Below are 26,455 nucleotides of genomic sequence, written 5' to 3' on the forward strand. Positions count from 1 at the left end.
AAATCAAAAGATAAAAACAAAAATTATTACGTATATGAAAGTTCTTATGAACAGCCGTCTTCTGTAAGTTTTGGTTCGCGGTTCTCACGAGGTTCATTTTTTATTTATTTATGAAACTGCATTTTTCCTCTTCAATGTAGTAAGTGAGTAAAGTATTGAGTCCTGCCACAAAAAAATCTGTATAGATTTTCACGTGGTAGGACTTTGAGATATTGACATTTTTTTATGAATATTGATCTTTAATTAAAAATGAATTTCTCTCTCTCTTTGGCCCTTCCTTAACACCTGGCTCTTTAAGCTAATGTTTCTTAGTACTTTAAAAAAGCTTCTAATTGATCTAATTAAACGACCCTTGTGTTTCAGTAGTTGTTCTTAATTAATTGGGACAAAAAACTTTAGCGTAAAGAGCAAGGTGTTGAGAAGGGGCAACCTCCCTTTCTATATATATATTATATTTATATATATATATATATATATATATATATATATATATATATATATATATATATGATTCAAATTAAATATATAACCAGTAATATACGGATCATCATAGTTTCGTGCTTGCCTTGAACCCACAAATCACTTAATTAGGCACTGGGACATAATCAGGCGATTCTGGTTTTACTACGAATCCGTTTGAAATTCATAGCAAATGACTTAAATATAATAACAACTCACCGCAGCACCAAGCCACTTGAGGCCAACACAGCTGCCAAGTCAATTGCCATGGCAATATAGTTCCAACCTCAGCAATTTCAGTTAATTTTCCGAACAATTTATTGAGTAAAGTAATCAGCTTTTATTAGGAGACTTTATCTTCATATTTTTTCTACAACAGCAATGAAGGAGACAAGTTTTGAAACTAAGAATTTAATGATTTAAAAATTCAGAGTGAACCTTTCCTGGTTTCAGACAAATCCATAAAATATAACTTTTACATCTTGTTCAACAAAAACAGCTTGAAGCGTAACTGAACTTCTAACAACCCTGTTTCACACTCCCCTCATGGCCAAACTAAAACAGATTACAGGAAATAACTGATCATCCAAAAAAAAAAAATCTGAAAAAAGAGAAGAAAAACTATATGGACAGTCAAGTAGTATAAGAAAAAGACCATTGAAAAATAATACAACTTTATATTTCTTTATCATTTACTAATGTAATTAAAACAGTAATATGTGCATCAAACATATCCGCTAAATTTTTTTGCGTATCAGAACCATCTCAAAGTCCTTGATAATAAAATAAAGGGACTTATTTTAATAGAATGTGTTTTCAAGGGTCTGTTCATTGAATTATTTTGTTCTTTCAGAATTGAAACAGTTAACTACTTCTAACAGATATAATGGAGAATATATATCCTAGGAATTCCTAACGAAGTAGAAAAAAAAACTGTTCACATTTTTGATAATCTTTAAAATACATTAACTTACTTTCTTGAAATTGGACTTACAGGCTTGAAGGTCTATATTGCTGACTCTAATATTTTAAGTATTTCCTTTAGAAGCCAGAAGCGACAGCAACAACCAAGGAAACTTTTAGTGACTAGGATTATGAAAAAAAACGGCTTTTAGCACAATAATCACTCACCTCAAGAAAATTGTTGGCTGGAAATAAATGACATCCAGGATATTTTTTCTCATAAGAACATACAAAGCGACAACAAAACTTTTAAGTGTAATGTCTATTCTTATCCAAAGATAATTTTGCAAATTCGAAAATTTGACTTCTCCCCTTTATTTGTATACATTCCATTTTTTTTTGTAGTTTCAGAGTTGTAATATATCTAGTATACAAAATAATTCTGAAAATCCTCGGTTGGGAAAAAATAATGAACAAATGACAAGATAGTAAGAAAAAGAACCAAAAACAAAGGCTTTTCTACAACAAGAAGCAGCCAAACATTTAGACACTTTCGAATAAATAAGCATTGACAATATTTAAATTATGAACAACTCCACTTTGTTGCCAGAGAAATTGCAGGGATAAAGATTATATTTTTTCATCAGAACATTGAAAGCAGCAATATGACTTTTGAGTATGAGTCTTTTCTTACATAAGACGATATTGACATTTCAAAAGTTGAGCTCTTTGCTTTACCTGCATAATTTTTTTTTTTTGTGCTTATACATCTAACAATGAAAAACAGTCAAAATAACTTTTGAAGTGGGAAAAAAGATAAAAACATATTGCTCATCTCTTACCAGCAAGCTAGAATTTAGCCAAGAATATAATTTTCAACACGACCTGGTAACAAGAAAAATTCAGCAAAGGGCAAAAGACCAAAAAAGGACAAGAAACAGTGTTTTTTGTAACAACAAAAAACAGTAAAAAATAGACTTAGGATAACCAACCATTGTTAACATTTAAACTCCAAATATCCCCATGTTATTGCTAGAAAATTTAGCTCTTGAGATGGTAAAAAAGGCAAAAGAAATATTGGTCATCTCTTACTAGCAAGATAGAATTTAGTCAAGAATATAATTTTCAAAACAATGTGGTAACAAGAAAAACTCAGCAAAGGGCAAAAGACCAAGAAAAAAGACAAGAAACAGTTTTTGTCACAACAAAAAGCAGCAAAAAAATGGACTGTCAATAACATTTATACTCCAAATATCTCCACTTTACTGCTAGAAAAATTGAAAAAAACTGCCTTATACAGGTTGCAATATTAATTTTGTTTTATTAAACTTTTGTCTGTTCACACTTCTTTCTTGTTGTTTTTGCTCCATTAGAGATCTATTTGTGAACTTCACTAGGTAATGAAGTCTCATAACAACATAAGTCCTACAGAATTGCTGTCGAGCCTCTTCAGAACAAAATAGGGTAGAACTATCACAGTAGCTCACTATCTTTTCTCTTATATTTTCAAGCTATTCAGAAAATGATCTTCACAGGATTTTATATAATTGAAACAAGCCTCAGTTGGAACAGTCAAACCATGGAAAGGACCAGCAGATGGATTGTCATATGCTCTATAATATGTAAAAAGATCATCTGGCCCTACAAAGTTGTCATGGCTCTTAAAATTGAATTTACACTGATCACACTTATGTCTCTCCAAAAATGTTTTAACAGACCAGCCACATACATATTTAAGACCAAACTTTTCTGCTTGTTTGTCAAAATCACTTGATATTGTAAAAACCCAAGGTTTAACTGTGGCACTACGCTCATTTTGCTGAATTAATGATGAAAATTGTTCAATGAACTCGTCGTTTTGAGACACAGGGTAACCATAAGAGACTTCACTGATTCATTTTCTTTGCTTCTACTTTTCAGTCTTTTTAAGGCATTCATAGTATTTAAAATTACTGCATCATCAAATTCACAGTTGGCGCCTGATTTGGATTGGATTGTTATAAAGCAGCAGAATGCCTGCTTATAGTTGTTTTCAAACTCACATACGCTAGGATTGTCATTTAGACCACCTTTTCTTCTCATAAGTCCAAAGAAGTTTTCCAAGCAATCTTGATGAAATCTTCTGGTGGCAAGCTTTTGAATTCCCAGGCTCCTCATTTCAGTAGACAGTCCCTTCAGGGACGATATATTCAGAAGCCACCCTTTTTAAAATTTCACACTGTTTGTAATGTCTTGTTTTGTTGTACACTTATAGATCTTCAAAGTTGACAGTTCTTTCGAAACATTGTCTAAAAAACAAAACTTTTCTGACCTTTTCATTCCTCTTGAAAGATGCAAAGGTCGCCTAAAACGTTTTTTATCTAACAGAGAAGACGAATTGAATAAATCAAACAGTTTGTCTATGTTCTTTATGAATTTTATTGTTCCCTGACATTCCTTACCCAGAATATTAGTGGCATATAAACAATGCATAGCACTAGCAACAGAGTGACTTAGAACCTAGGCAGCAAGACTGACATTCATTTTTTTTATATTATTCAACAGCAAATGTCCTCTATGGAGTCTAGGCATCATACAGATATTATTTTTGGAGGCATAATTGTAAGTCTGACACACATGACTCCATCAAAGAACTCCACTGTCTACATCCACATGTGGCAACATCCACAAACTCAATCCTTGTGTCTGATGTATCTTCACTATAGTCTTTTGATTTCAGACTATTACAATGGTCATGTTCAAAATTGGAGGCAGTATTACAGCTTTCACTGGTTGATGGCAAACTTCCGTCATAATTGCACAATATTTGTTTTTTACAATTTGTTAATGCGGGGCACAGTTTATCTTTTGGGTTTGCTACTTCATGGTTTGGTTTTTCTTTCTTGAGATTGGACCACTTTCCACTTTCCAATGGGTGAAGAAACAGAATATCTCTAATCATTCCTTTGAGAATCAAGCATATTAGAAGAGCTAGTGTGCTTTGATACAACTTGATCTTGCTTACATGTTCTGGCTGAACTTTCTAAAACTGGTTTCAGGCAGTCAATGCACATCCTACATTTTTTTATGTACCGTGTCTTCGGTGACATGGCTAGTACTTCTTGATTTTGAGACAAATTTTCCCAGATATTAGACCTGAAAGGTGAAATTCCAATTTAGTAATATTTAATAACTAAATAATATATAAAATGAAATTTATCTAATCATATACAGCACAATAGCACTGTCTAAGCAAAGAGCAAGAACAATCTGAAATAGTGTTGTAAAATCACTGTAAAATAAAAAATTGGTATAACATGGTTACATTTGTAAAATAAGATACTCACTAGGAAATACAAGGTAAAATTGGTGTTTTAAAGTTACCCTGTAGCTGCAAGAACAGTGGAGCATTTATTTTTAAGCATCACTTACAGCTTTTAATGGATTTTCTTTAATGATTTTAATTTTCCTGAGCTTGCCCCTTCATATTGATAAATATAATTAACTATCTAATTTATCCCTTTGGTAATCTTGAGCCTAGGGTAATAACTCAGCAATTGGACAGTCTGATTTTGAACATCCATTTTGAAAAAAAAAATTACCATTGTTTAGGAGTAAAATCATGTTAGTCATTTTTCACTACATTTAAGCCTAAGAAACATAGCCCTATCAGCCTTGCACATCTAAATAGCCACATTCCTTGTATCATATACATGTTATTTTTCATTTAATTATAAAAGTACTGAATACAATTAAAAATAGAGGTTTGTAACACTTTTATGACTTTGATTAACAAAGCACTGGATCATAAGAGCAAAACATTCAGTCACTTTTCCTGACACACCAAATCAAATTTAAGGGATAGCAAATTGTCTAAAGAAGGCATGGATGAAATTAGCCCTAATCATCTAAGTTTCTGCTTATTTTGAGTTTAATATGATTATTTATTTTAATTTCTATTTTGTTTTGGGTTTCATATATTTATTGATGGTGATTTGTGGTAGTTTTGAGCTTGATAAATTATTTGACTTCATTTCTACTCATTATTGGGTGAATGTAGCTCTTTACTTTTCTTTGAAAACCCTATTTTGTGAATGTTTTTTAAATTCAAATTAGTCAAACAGTTTTTGGTAATAAACTGTAAGTAAGGAGCAACCTGGCTCAATAGTAACTGAAACTCTAAAAAACAGAATTTTGATACCAATAGATACTTCAAAAGAATCATATTTTAATGCTGATTTCAAACATATAAGTTTCATCAAGTTTAGTCATACCCATCAAAACTTATGCACTGAATTGCCAGAAGAAAGATCATGGATGTGTGTTTTTTTCCCAGGGGTGATCGTATTGACCCAGTGGTCCTAGAATATCGTGGGAGGGCTCATTCAAACAGAAATTAAAAGTTCTAGTACTCTTTTAATCTGGCCCCCAAAAAATGGAGGGCAACTAGGCCCCCTCCCAAACTATTTTTTTCCGCAAAGTCACCCAATCAAAATTTTGAGATAGCCATTTTATTCAGCATAGTCGAAAATATAATAACTATGTCTTTTAGGATGACTTAACCCCCCAAAGTACCCGGGGGGAGGGCTAAAAGTTATGAACTTCACCCAATGTTTAGATATAGAATTGGTTATTGGGAAGTATAGAGACGTTTTCAGGGGGGATTTTTTATAGTAGGGGTGGGGTGGGGGTTATGTGGGAGGATCTTTCCATGGAGGAAGTTTTCATGGGAGAAGAGACATTGCTATGATGGGGGCACCTGATTACCCAGTATTATAAAAAAAATGATAAAAAATTAAATAAAAAAAAAGTTTTTCAACTGAAAGTATGGAGCAACATAAAAATTTAAAATGAACAGAAATTATTATGTATATGATTGGGTTTGCCCCCTGGTCAATACCTCACTCTTTAAGCCAAAGATTGTTTAGTACTTTCATAAGAGCTATTTATTCTAACTAATGGCCTTTGTGATTAAGAGGTCATTTTTAAAGAATTAGAACACAATTCAAAACTTTAGCATAAGTTAATTTGTAAAATATGTATATTTATTACTAATAAAAACGTTCGTAAATAAAACTACACAACTTTCAAAAAAGCCATTTAACCAAATGAAAGTAAAATTAATACGTAAATTTTGTTTTAATTATTCATGTACAGCAGGCCAAACTCAAAACCTACATTAGTTCATAAACGGTCAGAAATAAAAAAAAAAAAAAGTTTTTATTAACTGAAAGTAAGAAGCAACATTAAAACTTAACACAAACAGAAATTATTCTGTATATAAAAGGGGCTGTCCTCTTCTCAATGCCTTACTCTTTATGCTAAAGTTAGACTCTTTCTCACAATTTTTTTTTTTTAAACAATAAAAACCTTTAGCGTAAAGAGCGAGGCGTTGAGGAGGGGACAGCCCCTTTCATAAACGGAATAATTTCTGTTTGTTTTAAGTTTTAATGTTTGCTCCTTACTTTCAGGTAAAAAAAAACTTGTTTTTTTTAATGAAAACTAGGACTCAGTATAATACTATTATGGTTATAAACCTGTGGATAGGACAATTTTTTTTTTTTTAAGACTTCTCATTGTATATTCTAAAATGTGGAAGCATATCCATAACAAATTAAGTCAGAGTGTGTACATTAATAATGTGACAGCCTTCCCCCCCCCCCTAATTGGTCAGCAGAAAAATCATGTAAATTTAGACTGCTTAAGTTGTATTTTAAACTTGGCAAACGTACAAGGAATTGAAAATTTTTTGATGGATCTCCCAGAGAACTCATTATATAACTTTTAAAAATTTGAATATCTTCCTCATCAGGATATCCCTGACAGGGAAAATGCTGGTTAGAGCCTTGAAAAAGGTTTGGGATGATTAATCCTTACCTCTCATATTTTACTGTAAATTGTTATTTTTCTGTCTATCTTATATTGAGCAACAGATTCAGAGATAAGCACCCAAAGTAGTAACAAAGAAAGGTCAAAAATGAGAAAGAGAGGAGGATGAGAGACAGCTGATAGAAAGACAGATTCTTACCTTTGGACATCAGAAGGGAAAACTTTTAACTTTATGTCCTTGTCAGTATTTTTATGTGAAATTCCACACTTAGAACATTTAGTTCTTCCCATCTTTTGTGTATAATATCTCAAAACTAATGACAAAATCCAAAATTAATGATTTACCATAAAGCTTCTTTTTAACACATAACACACAGCACACTTCAAAAGATATGTTAAAACTAAATACATTTGTTTAAAATTCCCTCAACAAGCAGAGATTTTTTGCCTAATAAACATTAGTATTTGTAAATTCTTTTTTAGAATCATTAAATTGGATGGTTATTTCAACAGATACATACACATCAGAACCAATGTGTTCACCTTGATTCAGACTGGATTCTATTGAATATTTTTTGCTTTGTTTATACTGGGAATATAAATCAAGAGTATATTAGAATGGCCCTAGTTATTTTATTGTTTGTATAACATTTATTAGGTGCATAAACCCTGCTATACAAATATACTTTGATCACCTATATAGCTATATGGCTTTGTTTTTACCAACCCAGTAAACATCCATAAACTCAACATTCGGTTTGCAATAAGAAGACACAGAAGGCTTTGCCACTTTCATTGGAAATTTGTTTAACATTTGAGCAAGATTAAAGAAGAAAATTTACATCAAGAATTTTGAATGAACTCTCTCTGAAAATAATCTAGTGAATAATCTGGAAGTTCATTATTTTGTGAATGACCGGAAGCTATTTATTTTGTTGTATATAAATATGCTAGTTACAGTTTTAGTATTTCTACTGAAGATGGTAACTGTATAGGTGATTGAAATAACTGGACTTTTTTACCTGTTTTTTTCACAGTCTAAATAAATGGATTAATCCCCATTTGAAAGTTTATTTGTACCATTTCAAGGTTTTCAAATGCTGTTGACAAAAATAGCACTGAATTTTGTGATTCAAAACTTTACCACTGACAATTCAGGGTATATATTTGCACAGTAGGGAGTTGGAGGTGGGTAAATTTCATGGTAAATTTGCAGTTGGCCATATAATTTAGCTTGGATGAAAGTCAAAACTCCATTTCATCCTTTTTCTATGCTCTTTCATTTTTCTTATAAAATACTTTTGGGGTCCCTTTGAGGGTTCAAGATGCAGTAATTTTTGTGTTTTTCATATTATTGACTTATGAATAAAGTAAACATACCACTTGATGCCTTTTTTTATATACTTTCTAAATATAATAATCATTTTTGTTGATAATGAATTTTACCCCCCCCCCAATATATTCAGGGTATAGATTCACACATTAGGGGGGGGGAGTTTAAACTTACCTGTCATTTACATAAAAAATTTACCCCCCCCCCCTAATGTCGAAATATATACCCTGAATTGGTATATATAGGGGTGGGGGTAAAATTCATTTCCAACAAAAATGATTATTATAGGCTATTTGGAAAGAGCATAAAAAACGGCACCAAGTGGTATGTTTACTTTATTTGAAAGTCAATAATATTAACAACAAAAAATTTACCCAAAGTGCAATTAGCCCCAGAAGTAATTATTGAATTATGAAATAGCATAATAAAGGCATCAAATGATGCTTTTACTTTCATCTTAGCTAAATTATGGGGCCTACAAGAAAATTACCAATGACTGTTGATGAGAAATAACCTCTAGTAGCCTAGTGAAATCAAACCAAGGCCTATGCAACAAGTTAACTTTGGTAGCCTATGGGTAAATATTTAACAAATCATATTATTGAGTAACAACTAAAGTGAATATACCATTTGATGCCTTTTTTTATGCTGATTACAAATATAATTATCATTTCTATTGGAAATGAATTTTACCCCCCCCCCCCCATACATACCAATTCAGGGTATATATTTCTAAATTAGGGGGGGTGAGGGCAAATTTTATTTCTGATTTAAATGTGAGGTAAGTTTAAACTTTACCCCCCCCCCCCCTAATGTAGAAAAATATAAACTGAATTGGCATATATAGGGGGGTGGCTAAAATTAATTTCCAATAGAAATGATTAGCCTATTATATTTGTAATCAGCATAAAAAAAGGCATCAAATGGTATATTCACTTTAGTTGTTACTCAATAATATGATTTGGTAAATATTTACCAGCCTATGTAGCATAGCCTAAGACTACACGTTTTGGGAGAAATAATCCTTATTTTCTTGCTTTTTCTCTTTTGTTTTTTTCTACTGTGAATATTGTAGGCTACAGTAAGCTAGTTTTTCTGTTACAAAAGGTAGTAGCAGACATAGGTTATACTTTTTTTTCTAGGCTAGGCCTACTGCATAGCCCCATTTTGCTGAATGGGCTAAATATAGCTTATAGGCCAATATGTAAGTTTGCTAGTTTTGAGGGACTGCCCTTATTCTTTGCTTTGTCTTAATCAACAGTTGGCTCATAATAGGCTGGCAATAAAGCAAAAAAAAAAAAAAAAAATGATGAGTAGCCTAGGACTAGACTAAGTTACACCCTTAGATATTGAAAGGGAATGAGAAAGATGTAATTATAGCAACCTATAGGAAAGTACAGACCTACTAGCTAATAGTATGAAACAATTGAAGACAAAATTAAATAGTGTTCTTCTTATTTGGCTATATGCTAGTGTTAACTTAACAAGAGACCATACAAAAGCTTATACAAATAATATACGAATAAAAAAATACAAAAACCATACAAATAATAAATCATATTTAAAATGATTTATTTGAACTTCTTCAGTATCAATAAATAGGCCTATTTCCTGATTTGACTATAAATCCTGATTTGACTAGACAACCTTTGTTAAACGTTTTTAGGAAGAAATTGAGGACAGACGAGCACAAGCACAAAAATTGTTGTGAATTAGAAGAAGAAGAATTGTTGGTACCATAAAATTATGCAAGTTCAGCAATGAACCCGCTGAAACTTCATCTCATACCTCCAAATATATCAACACTAAAGCAAATTGGTCTATGTTCCAAAATAAGCTAAATGATGAAATTACAAGTTTCACCCAAAGTTCATGCATTTCCAACACAACAGTCGACACACATTCTGAAGCCTTGACATCTTTACTAATTAATACAGCTAATCATGCTATCCCCAGGACAACACCTAAGAAAACATTCCCTGAACAAATTCCTAAAGCATGGTGGACAAATGAGAGCCTAAATAGATGGAAGATAAAAAAGGCAGCTAGGACAGAATTCATAAAAAAACCAACACCTACTACATATTTAAAAAAACTACAAGCAGAATCTAATCTAAAAAGGACTATAATAGATGCTAAATATAAATACTGGAATAATTTTGCAAATAATCTCTCCAGAGAAACGCATGAGCCAATTATACATAAAGTCATAAGCCACATATGTGGGAAAAAGACTTCTCCCAACCCACTCCTGTATGAGCTTATACATAATAATACCCATTATGACAATGATATTGAAAAGGCTAACCTATTTGCAACTCTTTTTGTTAATAAGCTAACGTCAAACAATCAAAGCAATCTGTCCACAATTCCTATGAACCCTAGTTACCAACCACGCCCAGGATCCGAGTACATAACTAATCCATTTTCAATCCAGGAATTGAATAATGCAATACATCATATTAGGTCCAAAACTAGCAGCAGCTATGACAATATACACCCTACATGGATAAAGAATCTCACACCTTCATACAAACAAGAACTGCTAAATTGTTATAATCACGCTTGGGCATCCTCTAGGTTCCCCAATATATGGAAATGTTCGTCCCTCCTACCAATCCTAAAGAAAAATAAACCAAAAGATAACCCTGAGTCTTATAGGCCCATAATGATTACACCTGTGATGGGGAAAATAATGGAGAAAATGATTTATCACAGACTCCTCTGGTTTGTTGAGAAAAATAACATGATCCCACACACTCAAACTGGATTCAGGAAATACCACTCCTCAACAGATGCTTTCATTTTGCTAACAAATGCAATAAATGAATCTTTCTCAAAAAATAATATCCTAGTGGCAGCTTTCCTTGATTTTGAAGGAGCATATGACAATGTGAACCACCAAATCCTTTTAAATAAACTTGCAAACCTTGGAGTACCTCCCAAGCTAGTATCCTTTATTAAATCCTTCATAGAAGTGCGAAGTTTCATTGTTTGTGTTGGTTCAGCCTCTTCACCCCAAAAGACAATATCCAAAGGCCTACCTCAGGGAGCAGTCCTCAGTTGCCTCCTATTTGCCCTATATCTCTGGGACATGAACCTACCCCATACGAATCTACAATATGCTGATGATCTGGTGCTATGGTCATCTGGCAACACCTTTCAGATAGCACAGTCAAATCTGCAAAAGTCACTTTTCCAGTTTGAAAAATTCTCTCAACATTCAGATTTACCCATTGCACCCACCAAGTCAAAAATAATCCAATTTCACAGGAAGCGAAACCATGTTAATGCAAAACTAACTCTAAATAAAACAACTATTCCAGAGGATAATAATATTAATTACCTAGGTCTCATGCTTGACCAAAAACTTAATTTCCACCTCCACATTTCAAACACAATAAAAAAATGTTATAGAAAAGCAAATATACTAAAAAGACTTCTTTCCACACCCTGGGGCTGTAAGGAGAAAACCTTACTCCAGTTTTATAAATCACATATAAGACCCCATATTGATTATGGGCTCATTGTATATGGTGCATGTGCAAAGACCCAGATGCAAAAAATTGAAACAACACAAAATGATATAATACGTCTCATATTTGGTCTTAGGAAACCCACAAGCACCAAGTTTCTGCTTATGGAGAGTGGATTAACAACAATAAGGGAGAGACGTAGCTTTCTCTTGATAAAACATCTCACAAAAATTGAATCAAATAGCTCACACACATTACATAATTGGTTAAGAAATCCAGCCATGTATAGAGGTATTGCAGATGAGTATGCCAATATTCAAAAGAAGTTCCCTGTACCAGCAAAGTCTATTGTACCTACTTTCCCCGAATCCCCTCCATGGAATTGGTCATTTCCCATAGTAAATACTGGATTTTCAAAATGGAATAAAGATTTAACCCCCATTGCTTTTGTTCAGAAAAAATTTGCAGAACTTAATAAAATTACCTATAAAAATCACTTCCAAATGTTTGTTGATGGGTAAAAAATGAATGAGAAGGTTGCAAGTGGTGTTTTCCTTCCTCACCTGAAAATTGCAATGGGCGAGAGATTATTTAATAATTTATCTATAATGTCTGTTGAGTTAAATGCCATAATCATGGCATTAGAATACCTTAAGAAAAACCAATCTTTGATTGAAAATTTGAATAATATTATCATATAGTCCGACTTTTTATCAAGCCTGGAACTGCTGGCCTCAGCTCCTCTATATAAGTTGGACATTAACACTTATCATTGTCTCAGTATTATTGATAACCTTGCTTCAAGTGGTATAAAAACTTACTTTCAGTACATTCCTAACCACTCTGGCATAAGTGGTGATCATCAGGTTAATGAAATACCAAAAAATGCTATAAATATTGACCAGCCAAGTGGGAGACCAATCCCGATTAGAGATATTTACCAATGGAGGCTATCAGATATTAATTTTAATAAGATTAATCCTATCCTTTCCCACTTTCACAATAATTATCTTTCTAAAATTTATCATAGAATTCGTTCTGGAACAAATGGACTAAATTTCCTTGCATTCTCATACAAGATTTCTAATTCAAGTGGTTCAATTCCCCTGTCCCCTCTTTGCAGGCATTGTAATATGAATAATGAAACAATTGACCATTGCCTATTTGAATGTAATATGCTGACGTCTGCACAACATACCTTGCTTTCTAAACTGTTAAAATACTTCAAACACCACAAAATCCCACTATCAGTCAAGAGCCTACCCAACTATACCTGCACACAGAGCATAGAAATCGACATCTATCATCTTATATTTGAACTCCTAGAGTCGAAAGATCTGCTTAAAGATATCTGAATATATCTAATAAATATGAGGCAATCAAGCCAGTAGCTCTGTAGCCCACAGAGTGAAGCAGAAGGAAAAGGGCTAAATAGTTTTACTGAAAAGCCCGCCTGCTGTTAAATAGAAGAAGAAGCAAGTTGGACGTCTGTATTACATACCTCTTGTCTGTGCCTTGAACCAATGTTATAAGATCATGAAGTTTTTGATGATCCATAGTCACGGTTTTATTCATTTTAAGCCTTGCCAAACATACATCCTGATTTGACCAAATCTTTGCGGGAAGCTAGAGTTTTTGAAGCACGAAAACGGACGGAATCTCCACACGGATTCCTGCAATGTGTAAATGCACTATCAATCGGTCATCTGGAGGACCACTGAAAACATCCATTAGTCCACCTGGCATTTACTCAGTCTGGAAGGAACTTGCAGTAAAGTAGCTTTTTCGTCTGGTCTTCCGACACACTTTGCCGAACCAGAGCAGCTAATGGCGGCAGATTGTAGTCTTGAGTAGTCTTGACGTCTAGCTTTACCTCAAAACGCTACCGGATAGAGCAACTACAAAATCTAAACATTCCCCCTAGTAAAATTTACCACATTTTCATGTTCAAAGTCAAGAGTCTATATCATTATTACTTTCTTTGTGAAAACAACATTACTAGATACTGACAACATAACTGAAATTTCCTAGAAACTAGTAACTAGAAACTGAAATTTCCAGGAAAAAACCTATATACTTCGCCCTGTCCAGGATGTTATTGTCCATTGTAAATGTAAGATTATCTAAGAAAAACTGACAAAACAGGGACGTAATTGTTTTTTTCCGCTCGTTTAAAAGCAGAAAATATACATAATCCCATGAGAGACAAGAAATAATATACAATATTCCAAGGATGTTAAAAACAAGTTATGAAAAATATTTCTTCATTATTGGTGAGCGCAGTAATTAAATGAAATTTTAGAATTTCAATCAAATCCAAATTAAATTGGAAGTCATTTTGAATTTACAATGTTTGCGCAACAATCTCCTACGAAAACGAATCTTACAGTGAAAACAACAAAGAAAATATCACCAATAGCAAAGTTCTAACGAAAGAAAAGAACATAGAGGCAGTAGAATACAATTCACGCCATAATAAGATTAACAGAAATAAAGTGACCCCTCCAAGTTTGTGCATGAATTAACATCAAATTTTCTTGCATATCTTTCAGACTATCTTTCATTGCTTGTAACTGTTGCTCAAGGTTGCTCCTTCAAATAAAAAAGTAAAAATCAAATACTTATAAATTGCAAGAAAATAGAAAATAATTGAAAAAAAAGCAATTCTTACTCCCTTAGCACTGAGAAAAGAAAAATTGACAACAATAAAAAATCGTGAAATATCCAGGATGTGAATGTTCATAATTGTAAATATCAATTTTCTGGCAAAAAAAACATCTTCAACGCCACTTAATCCTTGTCAACTACCCCCCCCCACCCTGCCTCAAACGAAAAATTAATTAAGGCATCCTTCTCCAATACAAGCAAAAACAATATCCGAGAAAACGCCCAGAAAAAACGTTAGAGAAAATCAACATCTTGCAAAAATAAAAATTCCAATAATTTCAAAAAATAAATACATTCTTTTTTCAAGAGCAAGTAGTTAGGCTACCTTGACAACAAGGCATTATGGTAGATTACGATGCCTACAGCTAGGGGATTGCAGGGAGCAGAGTTGAATGGGAGCCAAACAAAGAATTGGAGCAATCTAAAAATTCGCAAAAAAACTAAAAAATTCACATTTTGCATAGGTGACAACATGATAATTGTGAGATTTGTGAACCTACACAGAGAAGGAAAGATTGGGTGGAATTCCCCCCTAATTCAGGATTTTTTTTCAGAAAAGATTAAAATGCCCGATATTACAGAAATTAGAAAACGTATTTTTGAGACATCCACCCTCCCCCCTCCCCCCAAAAAAACAACAACAAACTTATCATCTCCAACGAAAGGAATGGGGTCTCCAGCTATGTGCACCTATTGGCTGTTTTATATTCCTATGCCCATCCAAACAATACCTAACAGCCATGGTCTTAATCTACCTGCAACCCTTTCTTTCCCAATCCTCTTTGTAAGAATTTCCAACTTACAATATTCTACGCCAAAATGTTTCATGGTCTTTTCATAGCTCATTTTCAGGAATACAAATTTGTCATTAATATTTACCCTTATATTTTTTATCTTACTTACCTAAACTTTTTAATCCTACTCGCCTAATCTTAATCTTACTTCTACCATTTAATCCTATAACTGGCGTCAGAGCTACCTGCAACAAGAGTAATTTAAGGATCTGAATCTATTGTTCAACTTCTATGCCACAGGTAGGCTTATACCCCAGTCAACGTTAAAAAAAGGTACTAAACACTTTTTCAGTTTCTAAATCCGATAAAGGAAACATCAATAAGTAACAAAAAAATGAGAGGTAATCTATTCTGCTTCATCTTCCCTGTAAAAAATATTTTGGCAGCCTTAGGAAAAGTGGGGTAGCATAGTAGCAATGCTACTTGGCAGTTTTCATGGCCTGGTGAAATTTGTTGGCAGATTTAAAAATTTGATGGCAAATTTGGCAGATTTTAGAAATATGAACTGGCAGCTTTGAAGCTTTTTCCATACCTGTATTTTGGTATTGGCACCCATTTTAAGCCTTCTCTTGTTCGAGATATCAAAACTGTAACGAAAATTTGCTTGATAAATAATTCTGTTTGTTAGCAAAATGAAATAGGAAAAAGATAGCACACGTTGGCTTTGAAGGGTAATTTCTTTTCATTTTACTTTCTTTCATGTTCAATTGCCTATTTGTCTACATGTATGAACTTTTCTGTTTGGGCTAAATAGACAGAACGTTTTACTTCGATCATAAAACAGCTATAGTTTTTGAATTAAACAGAACCCAATTGAGTAAACCAGTTGCCTATAGCTAGGTATTAACAGTATGTTTTTTTCAAGCAAAAACAAACGAGCGACATTACTATGTAAATTTCGGCTGGTAGTTTGATTGACGGAGAAATTCCCTCAAAAAAATTCCAAAAAAAGAACCTCATAAATATTTATCTAAAAAAAGATGGCAAAGTTGAATTTATAGCAATGCGTCAGCAGTAACTTTTTATTTATTTAAAATAGTTTCGCTGGCTGAAGAAACGAATTTTCCAACTCTGATACACAACAGATGAACTGAATATTTGCACGCAAGACTTTTTTTACTGGGCTAGGAAACAGTGGCGTTGTTTGGGAGTGGCAAGGGGGGGGGGCAGTTTCCCCCCATAAATTGAAAAAAAGCTACTATAAAGCCCATGTCCCTTGACTTTCTGGACGTGGGACTTTTTGGTCCTCTCAATAAAAATGCTGGAGCTACACCCCTGCAGGAGAAATCTATTTACCAAAAACAGATCTGATTCGTCAGAGTCTAGGTAAGTTCCTTAAAAGTTCACCTCACTACATCTTTCTACCAATTTTCGAATGCCTTTGAAATTCAACGATGGCATAAAACAACACTTGTGTCGCTTAGAGGCGTTTAAGAAGAAGCATTCTTATTTGTTGAGTCTGTTGCACTCTTATTGAGGTTTGGTCTGAGATTGGTCCAATGTTTCCTCTACAAGAACAATTTTTCAAAGCTTGATGCCAAAAACAGGATCTTGTGATTTTAACCCCCTCCCTTGGAGCCTCCGTCCGTAGGGTCAAAATTGAGGGGCGTGTGTATCCTCCCTTCTATATTTAGTTGGTGACCTTAAAAAGTATTTCATGCTAATTTATTTGTTATTTTCCAAGGAACCTGATAAATTTCTAGACCAAACGTATTTCTGAAAAAAAGTTATTGAGTTTGAAATTTTCTTTTTTCATAAGCAGTGTCCAAATTTTTTGTAATTAATAGTTTTTATTGGATAGGTTCTGTCCCCTCCCCCACCCCGAGTTTTTAGTATTTTTCGACCAATTTATCATAGATTGAACTAGGTGCCTCCCCCAGGCCACTCAGTGTGTCCACGGGTGGCCATAGGGGAAAATACTGCAGATATGTAGAGTAACTCCATAGGAGGCACGGACCAAGGGCACACCTTGTCCCAGGGTGACCTTAATCGAAAAATGGGGCACCCTCAACCTGGGCCATAAATACAGGTGCAGGAGGAAAAAGGCCCCTCAAATGTTTATTCAACAGGGCCCACCGGCGTGTCCATACGTCCCGTGAGTTACAAACCTTCTCCCAGTAATGGGTTAAATTGCTTGGTGACGCAGAACACCATCGTGGGAGGATATTATAGGAGGACAACTGCGGTAGGACGTAAGATCTATGGACAACGTCCTCTTCAAAGGGCCGCATCGACCTTTCAGGGTAAATGCAAAACTGGGAACCTAGCGGTCAATTCTATTCCCACTTGAGGCTTGGTGCCCCTCAAGGAAATTATAGGCTAGTAAACGACACAGCATTCGCACAGGATTCTGGTTAATGGATAATTCTTCTGGGCTTGGTTTGTTTTGACGGGCCTTTTTGGGCTGAAGAACCTCTTCCTAGCTAATTTATTTACTATAGGTTGATCCCCGTAGTAGCATAATATTTGTAGGCATGAATATATAATGATTCGGAGGTATAGGCTTGAGACTCTCTGTTCAGGATTTCGACTCTTGTTGATAGAAGAGCATTGCCAAGTGCTGAAAACCATGTTGTAAACAAGATGGGTCCAGTATTCCACAAAGCCTTTATTCATACTGGAGGTCCCAGGGACTTCTTACTGTCCGGTTCTAAGCCGGCTTAAGCTCTTCGGTGTAGACTTGAGAAGACATGTGGATTTCCGTCCTGCACTGGTATCTGGGACCATTGCTTTTCCAGAGGCCAAAATAATTTCAATGATTTAAAGAACCTGAAAATTGGAACTTGGAATGTTACGACGTTAAAAAATGACTATCGTATCGAGTTTTGATTGACGAATTCAGACAATTTGAACTGGACTTAATAGGAGTTTGAGAAACTCATATTCCAGGGAAGGATGCAAGAAATTAGGTGATATAGAATTTGTTTACTCAGGCAGGAAGGATGGGGTACATAGACAGGGAGTAGGGCTCAAGATAATAAGGAAGCTGCCAAGTCTTATTTAGGCTGGGAAGGTATTAATAATAGAACACCAATTGCTCATTTTATGACTAAAAAGTTCAGGGTATCAGTTATAGTAGTATATGCCCCTGTAGAACTGACTGACGGAGATATTACTGACTCAGATGAATTTTACTTACAGTTACAGGAGAAAATAGACAAGGTCCTAGGTATAAATATGGTGTTTTTACTAGGAGATTTTAACGCCCAGGTGAGTAGAAATATGGATAGATGGTATTCTAGCCTAGGTAAATTTGGTGTAGGACAAGAAAATAATAATGGCTTCAAACTTTTGCAATTTAGTAGGTATAATTATCTAGTTATAACCAATATGGTGTTTGGTCATAAAATGACCCATAAGTTAACTCGGTATTCACATGATGGTAAGACAGCAAACCTTATTAATTATGTTATAATAAATCGAAGACTTGCAGGATCAATACAAGACACTAGGGTATATATGAGTTCTGTTATTGACGTTAAAAATAAAGATCATCATCTAGCAATGTATAAAGCTGAAATTTCAGAAGGGTAACTACCTCCCAAGAAGCTATGACGTTGGTAGACATAATTAAAACATGAGAGAAACTTTTCATGAACAGTTGAATACTAAACTTGAGAGTTTCAAATTTGACAATGTGGAAGATGGTTGGAATAATTTTAGAAAAAAAAATTTGTGAAGTCCCTAATGGTGTCTTAGGGAAGAAAGTTAGGACTGCAGCTAGGAATACTAGTGAAAAAGCTTTATGTTTAATAGAGAAGAGAAGGGGCTTGAACAAGAATTATCTGAGTTATAGATCATATGAAAACATATGCAATATAAAGAAAGTGGAGAAAGCATTATAATATAAACTAAGGAGGTGTGAAGTGGAGGCCATGGATACAAATGCCGAGGATCTGGAAGATGCAGCTAGACGGCATAACAGTAAAATATTGTACTGGCATGTTAATAAATTCAGAGGGAGTAGTCAATCCGGACTTGTCCCAGTTAAAGATAGGAACAAGGCTACAATTAGTGATAAGGAAAGAGTTACCGAGAGATAGGCAGAACATTTTGAGAATGTGCTAAACCGAGATACGGTTGCAAGAAAAGAACTAGAGGAAAATGAAAAAGTTTGTGATATCTTGGATGTGAAGGAAGATTTGTTTGTTTGGAACAATTAGTGACAGTAATAAAATAAAAAAATAACAAGGCTTCAGGTGCTGATAGTGTGGTAAACGAGTTTCTTAAATATAGTTGTTCTGAAGTTAGAAATAAGTTACTGAAGATTATGAATGTGATACTTGAAAAAGAGGAAAAATTTAGAGATTAAAGGAAAACCTTAAAAAAGGTGCTAAGAGTGAGTGTGGTAATTATCAAGGCATTAGTCTTATCTATCATTAGGCATTACTCAAGGCATATTTTTTGTTCGTTTTAAGTTCAACGCAACAATTCATTTTTATTCATGTTTGTTTTAGGATTCATTTATTCATCTATGGCAGCATTATTCAGCATTAAGTATCATAATGTTGGCTGTGATTATTAATTTGAATATCTGCTTGTTTTGGGTTTCATTTATATATTGATAGTAACACCTGTTCGTTTATAATTTAAATTACTAATTTACTTTAGTTTAAATTATTTTTAGTTTTAATAGTTCTAATTAGTTGTAATTTATCTTAGGTTTAATTAATTTAGTTTTAATTTAGTTTAAATTAGTTTATTGTCTAAGGTTTTAGCGTGGCTCTTTACTTTTGTTTAAAAAACCCCCGCTTTCGAAAAGTTTGCATTTTTTAAATCAATATAGTAATAAGCATACTAATGATTATGCAGCAATAAGGATGGCCGAACCCTTAAAAAAATATTTTCAGGCCAAGATGTTTCATTTCATGAGAACCCCTTCTAAAAATAGATCGGGGAATTTTACCTAACCGCCTTTCGTCTAGAAAAATACATTTAGAAAAGCATACAATATGAGTAATGAGGGGTGACAGTGCTACTCTTATTCCAAAAAACAGTATTTTTTAACAGAAAAAACAACAGTTTTTAAAACCTAAGGGATTTTTTATCAAAAAAAAGAAGCTAAACCTCAGTGTTAAGAGTTAGTATTTGAGAGGGAGAGCTAGCCCACCTAAAATTGACAACAATCCTATTTCAGTAAAGCAATTAGACATAATTGAGTCATTACATTCTTGAAACATAGTTAGGCACAAGCTAAATTTTAATATCAAGAGCAGGGGTTGAAAAGGGCAGCAGTCCCTTTAAATTTGGGATAGACAAAAATATGATACTGAACTTGAACGTAAATTAAAAAAAAAAAACAGTTCTTTTCAAATAGGCCTAGTATTAAAGAGCAAGATTAAAGTTAGAGCAAACTGAAATTACCTTATATATGGAGAGGCTTTCTCCAACTTTTCTACTGAAGATTGACTTTTTCCCTTGGAGCTTCAAGATTAAATGCAAGATTGAAACACCTAAGAGTAATATGATAAAAAGTAAAAATTTTTATCCAATGCTTAGTTGCACTATTTTCAAACAGTGCAGTCTTCAGTTTAGATGCCATCCCAAGCAAAAAACATCATAACATCCAACCGTAAGAACCACCAACCATCACAACATCCAAAAAAAAATAATAAGTCTATATAGGCTAATAGTATAAGTATATAGTAGTTTAGAAACAAATTTCGGCTATATATTTGCACATCAGGGGGGGGGGCGGGGTTAAGCATAGCATATTTTAAATACGTAACCTATCCTAACCTTGGTACCTTTTCCCCCCTAAACCCCAAAAAACTAAAGTTTTAAATTTTGGATGTTGTGACAATTGGTGGTTCTGACGGATTTTGTGGATATTATGACGTTAGATGTCCTGACGGTTGGATGTTATGACGCCTTCACACTTTGAACTCATTATTTTCCAAATTTTCCTTCCATAACTCATTTTCTCTATGAATATGTTCATTTTACCTTTTTGAATTAATAGATGCATTTTTGGCCCTTACATCAATTTATTCAAAAAACTTAATTTTCGTAAAATATCCACCAAACAGGTCAGTGTAATAATTAAATTACCATCCCTAAACATATTTGCATCCTTACTTTGATTTTCTTCAATAAAATTTCCCATCTGAGTTCATTTATCCTTTGAATCACTTTGGTACAAGGTAGCCAGTTTTCTTGACAATAGTACAAAAGGGAGGTCTAAGCAGGGTTGCCAACTGGACATATTTTATGTCCAATGGACATATTCCTGTGTGCCGGGACACAATGACATAATAAGGCATAAGAAAGACATATTTTACAAATTTATGAAATTAAAAAGAATATTTACCCGCTGGATTCATATTTTTGTAAAAAAAATGTAATTTTTCACCAAATAAGTATTAAAACTACTTATCTAGCATTAAATGTACTTAACTACTTATTTTCTACTGATTTCTTATAAACGTTATTATTTTTCAGAGTTGCTTGCTCTTTCCTGCAGACAACTATTTGCAAATAGGCCTACTCTTGAAATTCTTTATAAGTTTGTATTCTTTCATCTATAAATGATTTTATTTCTCCTTGCTTTTACGCTACAGTCAAAATAATATGCAAGGATACACCTTTTTAGTTAACAATCACTTTGGCTTCCAATAGTCAGGCAAAAACATTTATTTATCAAGTATTACTAACTGAAAATGAAAAGTTAGCAAAAGAAAAAAAATTAGATTCTTGATGATCTGGAATCAATTTTGATATCAAAAGATGCACCAAAAAATTATCTTATTGTGCTGATTCCAAATATATAATATTTTTTAAGAATGGTGTTATCCATTAGTGGGCCTGAGGAAATTTTCCAATTCGAAAAAGGTGAAAAACACCCCATAAAAGTCAAAGAATTTTAATGGAAATCACGCCACCCTACCAGAGAAACCCTATGGTAGAGGTTCCAAGCTCCTATCTATAAAAATGAAATTTTATAGTGTTTGCCAGAAGAAGCATCACGGATTGTGTTTATTTTTTGTTGTTGCTTTTTCCAGGGGTGATCACCGAACCAATGGTACTAGAACTTCGCAAGAGGGCTCGTTCAAACGAAAATTAAAAGATCTACTGTCCTTTTTAAGTGACCAAAAAATTGGAGGACACATAGACAACGTCCCACGCCCTTTTTTCCTGAAATTCGTCTGATCAAAATTTTGAGATAGCCATTTTGTTCAGTATTGTTGAAAGGTACAATAGATATGTTTTTGGAGATAACTTGACCCCTCAGAACCACCAGATGAAGGACCGCAAGTTATGAAATTTGCCCATTGTTTACATATAGTATTTGCTATAGGGAAGTATACCAACATTTTCCAAAGAAGGAAGGAGATCTTCTGGGGATGGGTTTTCTAAGGGGACAATTTACCATTGGGATGGTTTCTGGGGGTGAGGGGGTGAACTTTTGAGAGGAAATTTAATATGGGGGAAATTTACTCCCCTTATGTTTGTTATTTGCCTTTTTTCTCGTTGTTGATCCCATTGTACATGTAGAGACACTCTGAGGAAACTCTTAGGGGTAAGTTTTCAGCGGAGTTGGAATTCCCTTGTATTTTTTTTGGTGGGGGGAATTTTCCACGGGAGAAATTTCCATGGAGGAATTATCATCAGGTGTAATTCTCCATGAAACATTTCTGGGGGATAAACTTTTAGGGGGGGGGGGTTATTTTCCAAACAGGGATATTCCCCAATGACCTTAAAAAGGATCAGAAACTAAATGATTACAAGTCTTTCTTCAAATAAAAGTATGGTAAGGAGTATTTTTTCAGGCAGAATTGTAAGCAAAAATTTTCTGGGAAGGATTCGCAGCAGGGATGGAATTTTCCGGGGGTAATTTCCCGGCGGAAGAACTTTACATGGGAGGAACTTAATATAGAAGAGTTTTTCGTTGGAAAATTTTCCACAGAGGGGGTGAATTTCCTGGGATTATCTGAAAAACGATGAGAAATAAAAACAAAAACTAGTTTATTCCAACGAAAGTAAGGAGTGACATTAAAACTTAAAACGTACAGAAATTATTCCGTATATGACGTGGGCTACTCCCTCCTCAATAGCCCCCTCTCTATGCTAATGTTCGACCTTTTGTGTACTTTTTTTTAAGAACGATTCTTAAAACACAAGGGACGTGCCACCCTTGGAGTAAGCCCCCCTCCACCCTTGGTGGAGAGGGAGGGAGCCACCCCCCTCAAAACATGCATTCTTTTCCCTAGATGCATCCAACAAAAATTTTTAGATAGAAATTTTGTTAAAAATGGAAAAAAGAACATATAACAATGCCCTCAGCACTTACAAAACCCATTAGAGCCCTGGGGCAAGGGTTGTAAGTTATGCCCCAGGGGCATATAAGGTTTTATGGAATGGGTAGTCATATAAACTTCAGATGGGGCTCATTTGATTGGAGTTTAGTGCCCTTTATAGGAGTCACAAGTGATTTGAGGGCCCCCTCCCCCGAGCCTATCAGTTCCCAGAACCAGCATCCAATCAGAAGTTGTAGACATCCATTTTGTTCAGCATTGTTCAAAGGTCCAGTAATTATGCCTTTGGGGATGTCACCCCCCTGATTGAAGGGCAACCCAGCTTACCTAGCGCTCCGCAACGTCGCTTGACTCCTGAATTGTACCTTATGACATGCGCCAGAAATACTCTGATTGGCAAAAAGCTACCAAAAGAAGTGAAAATGCTGACCCTCATGCTGACCATACCTGTCAGGCTGAACTCTCGCAAGAAGATGAGCCTTAAGCTCCGACAATTAGTTTTTTACTGTTTACATGTTTTTATGAGGTTTGTGCTTTCACGCTAGTTCACTCATATTTACTACAGTATGTCCAGAGAACATCAGATGTTCTTATTTTAGTTATTGCTAAAATAAAAAATGAGAAGAAGGCCAGTTTTGTGTCTTGAAATTGAATTTGCACCCTTTCTACAAACTAAAACGCAAATTTACCTAGGCTAGGGCTAGGAACTACTTATCAACTTTGCGCTCCTTAACGACCTAGTAATCGGAGGTACCCTATTTTCTCATCGGGATGTACACAAATATTCTTGGATATCTCCCGATGGCCATACCCGAAATCAGATTGACCATTGTCTTTGGAGCAGGAAGTGGAGATCAAGCCTACTTGATATAAGGGGATATAGAGGAGCTGACGTTGGCTCAGATCATAATCTGATGGCAGCAAAAATCCGCCTCAAATTGAAAAGAAATAGAAAGATAAATCCGGCTCCCTTAAACCCAGTCTTTGACTCGGAGAAACTGAGGTTGAGAGAATTCAACCAAGCTTTTAAACTAGAGATGCAGAAAAGTTTTGAAGCCTTGTCTTTACTAGATGATGCTGATAGCAATCAATACTGGGAAAGCATAAAGTTGTGCTTTCACAATGCCGCGAAAGCCACCATTGGGTACTGCAAGAGCCCAAAAGACCAGTGGCAATCTGACCAAACATGTGAACTCATTGAGAAAAGGAAAAAAATAAAAGCATTACTTATCCAAAGACAAACCCCCGACCAACAGATCCTCAGAAGCGATGAATACAGAGCCGCGGATAAAGAGGTAAAGAAGAGTGCCAGAAAAGACCGGAGAAACCTGCTGGAGCGAAAAGCAGAGCAGGCAGAAGAGGCGGCGGAGAGAGGTGATTCAAGAGCCGTCTATAACATCACTAATGAGATTATTGTAAAGAAATCCTCTATTCAATATGGACCAGTAGCAGACCCCTCGGGCATCCTGATAGCACACCAGTCTGACGTAACCGAAGTTTGGGCCAGTCACTTCGAGAAGCTGTTGAATAGACCTCCACCAGAGGATCCCCCAGAGATCCCAGCAACAACACTGTTTTCCTTAGATATCAGCACGGATCCGCCGTCATCCACTAAAATTATAGCAGCAGCAAAGAAGCTGAAAAATGGGAAGTCGCCTGTCGAAGACAGGATATCCGTGGAAATGATCAAAGCGACTGTTATGACCTGCATCAAGTTCTGGACAGCGTTGTTCGCAGTAATCTGGACGACCACCGAAGTACCTTCGGATTGGAAACGCAGCACGCTTGTGAGGATCTTTAAGAAAGGCGATACGTCCTTCCCAGGCAACTGGCGAGGAATCTGCATGCTTTCCATACCTAGAAAATTGCTGACGCACATTTTACTGCAGAGAATCAGCTCGCAGCTCGACAGACACCTTCGCGACGAGCAACATGGATTCAGACCGAACCGTTCATGTGCAGACTTGATATTCACCCTACGGCTACTGACGGAAGAAAGTAGAGAATGGCGCTCCAAAATCTATATGATATTCATCGATTTTGAAAAGGCATTTGACTCAGTAGACCGCCAAAGTCTATGGAAGATCCTACTGCATTATGGAATCCCTGAAAAGATAGTTTCACTGATTGTTGCGTTTTATGAATATAGCGAGTGTTGTGTAAAGACACCAGATGGCCAAACCTGTTTGTTCCGCATTATGTCAGGAGTTAAGCAAGGTTGCGTCTTGTCACCGCTACTTTTCGTAATTGTCATTGATTACATACTGCGAAGTACAAGCACAGACGGAATCCAGCTAAATCCAGAAACATGCCTCAGTGATGTAGACTTCGTTGACGACATCGCCGTCCTAGAATCATGAAAGCAAAGACTCCAAGAACTCCTTGACAAAGTGAGGGAGAGAGGCGGCCATGTCGGCCTAAGAATAAATAATGAGAAAACAAAATGCATGGCTACCACAGATTCACCCCTGAGCATCACTTGCGGAGACCAACACATAGAGCAAGTTGTCCATTTCAAATACTTGGGAAGCATAATAGAAAGTACCGGATCGACCACAAAAGTAGTGCTCACAAGAATCGGTCAAGCTAATGGGGCCTTCAATAGATTACAGAAAGTGTGGCGGTCCCAAAGCTTCTCTATACGGCTAAAGCTACGACTCTTCAATAGCAATGTTATGCCAGTGCTGTTTTACGCTGCCGAAACCTGGCACTTGAACCAGGAACAAGAGCTAAGAATACTTGCTTTCGAAAACACATGTC

The 26,455-nt window shown here is 35.0% G+C and overlaps 1 long non-coding RNA gene across 1 annotated transcript; it reads right to left on the reverse strand.

The window, feature by feature from the left end:
• Positions 1–4,211: 4,211 nt before the first annotated feature.
• On the reverse strand, positions 4,212–7,798 carry LOC148952789 (uncharacterized). The gene is made up of 2 exons (XR_016141611.1): positions 7,370–7,798; positions 4,212–4,497 (listed from the first exon to the last, which is right to left on the reverse strand). It is a non-coding gene; the product is annotated as an uncharacterized LOC148952789 (long non-coding RNA).
• Positions 7,799–26,455: the final 18,657 nt, after the last annotated feature.

Source organism: Artemia sp. Qi Xiang Cuo, chromosome 4 (genome assembly GCF_049724085.1).
Source record: "Artemia sp. Qi Xiang Cuo chromosome 4, ASM4972408v1, whole genome shotgun sequence".
Taxonomy (NCBI): domain Eukaryota; kingdom Metazoa; phylum Arthropoda; class Branchiopoda; order Anostraca; family Artemiidae; genus Artemia; species Artemia sp. Qi Xiang Cuo.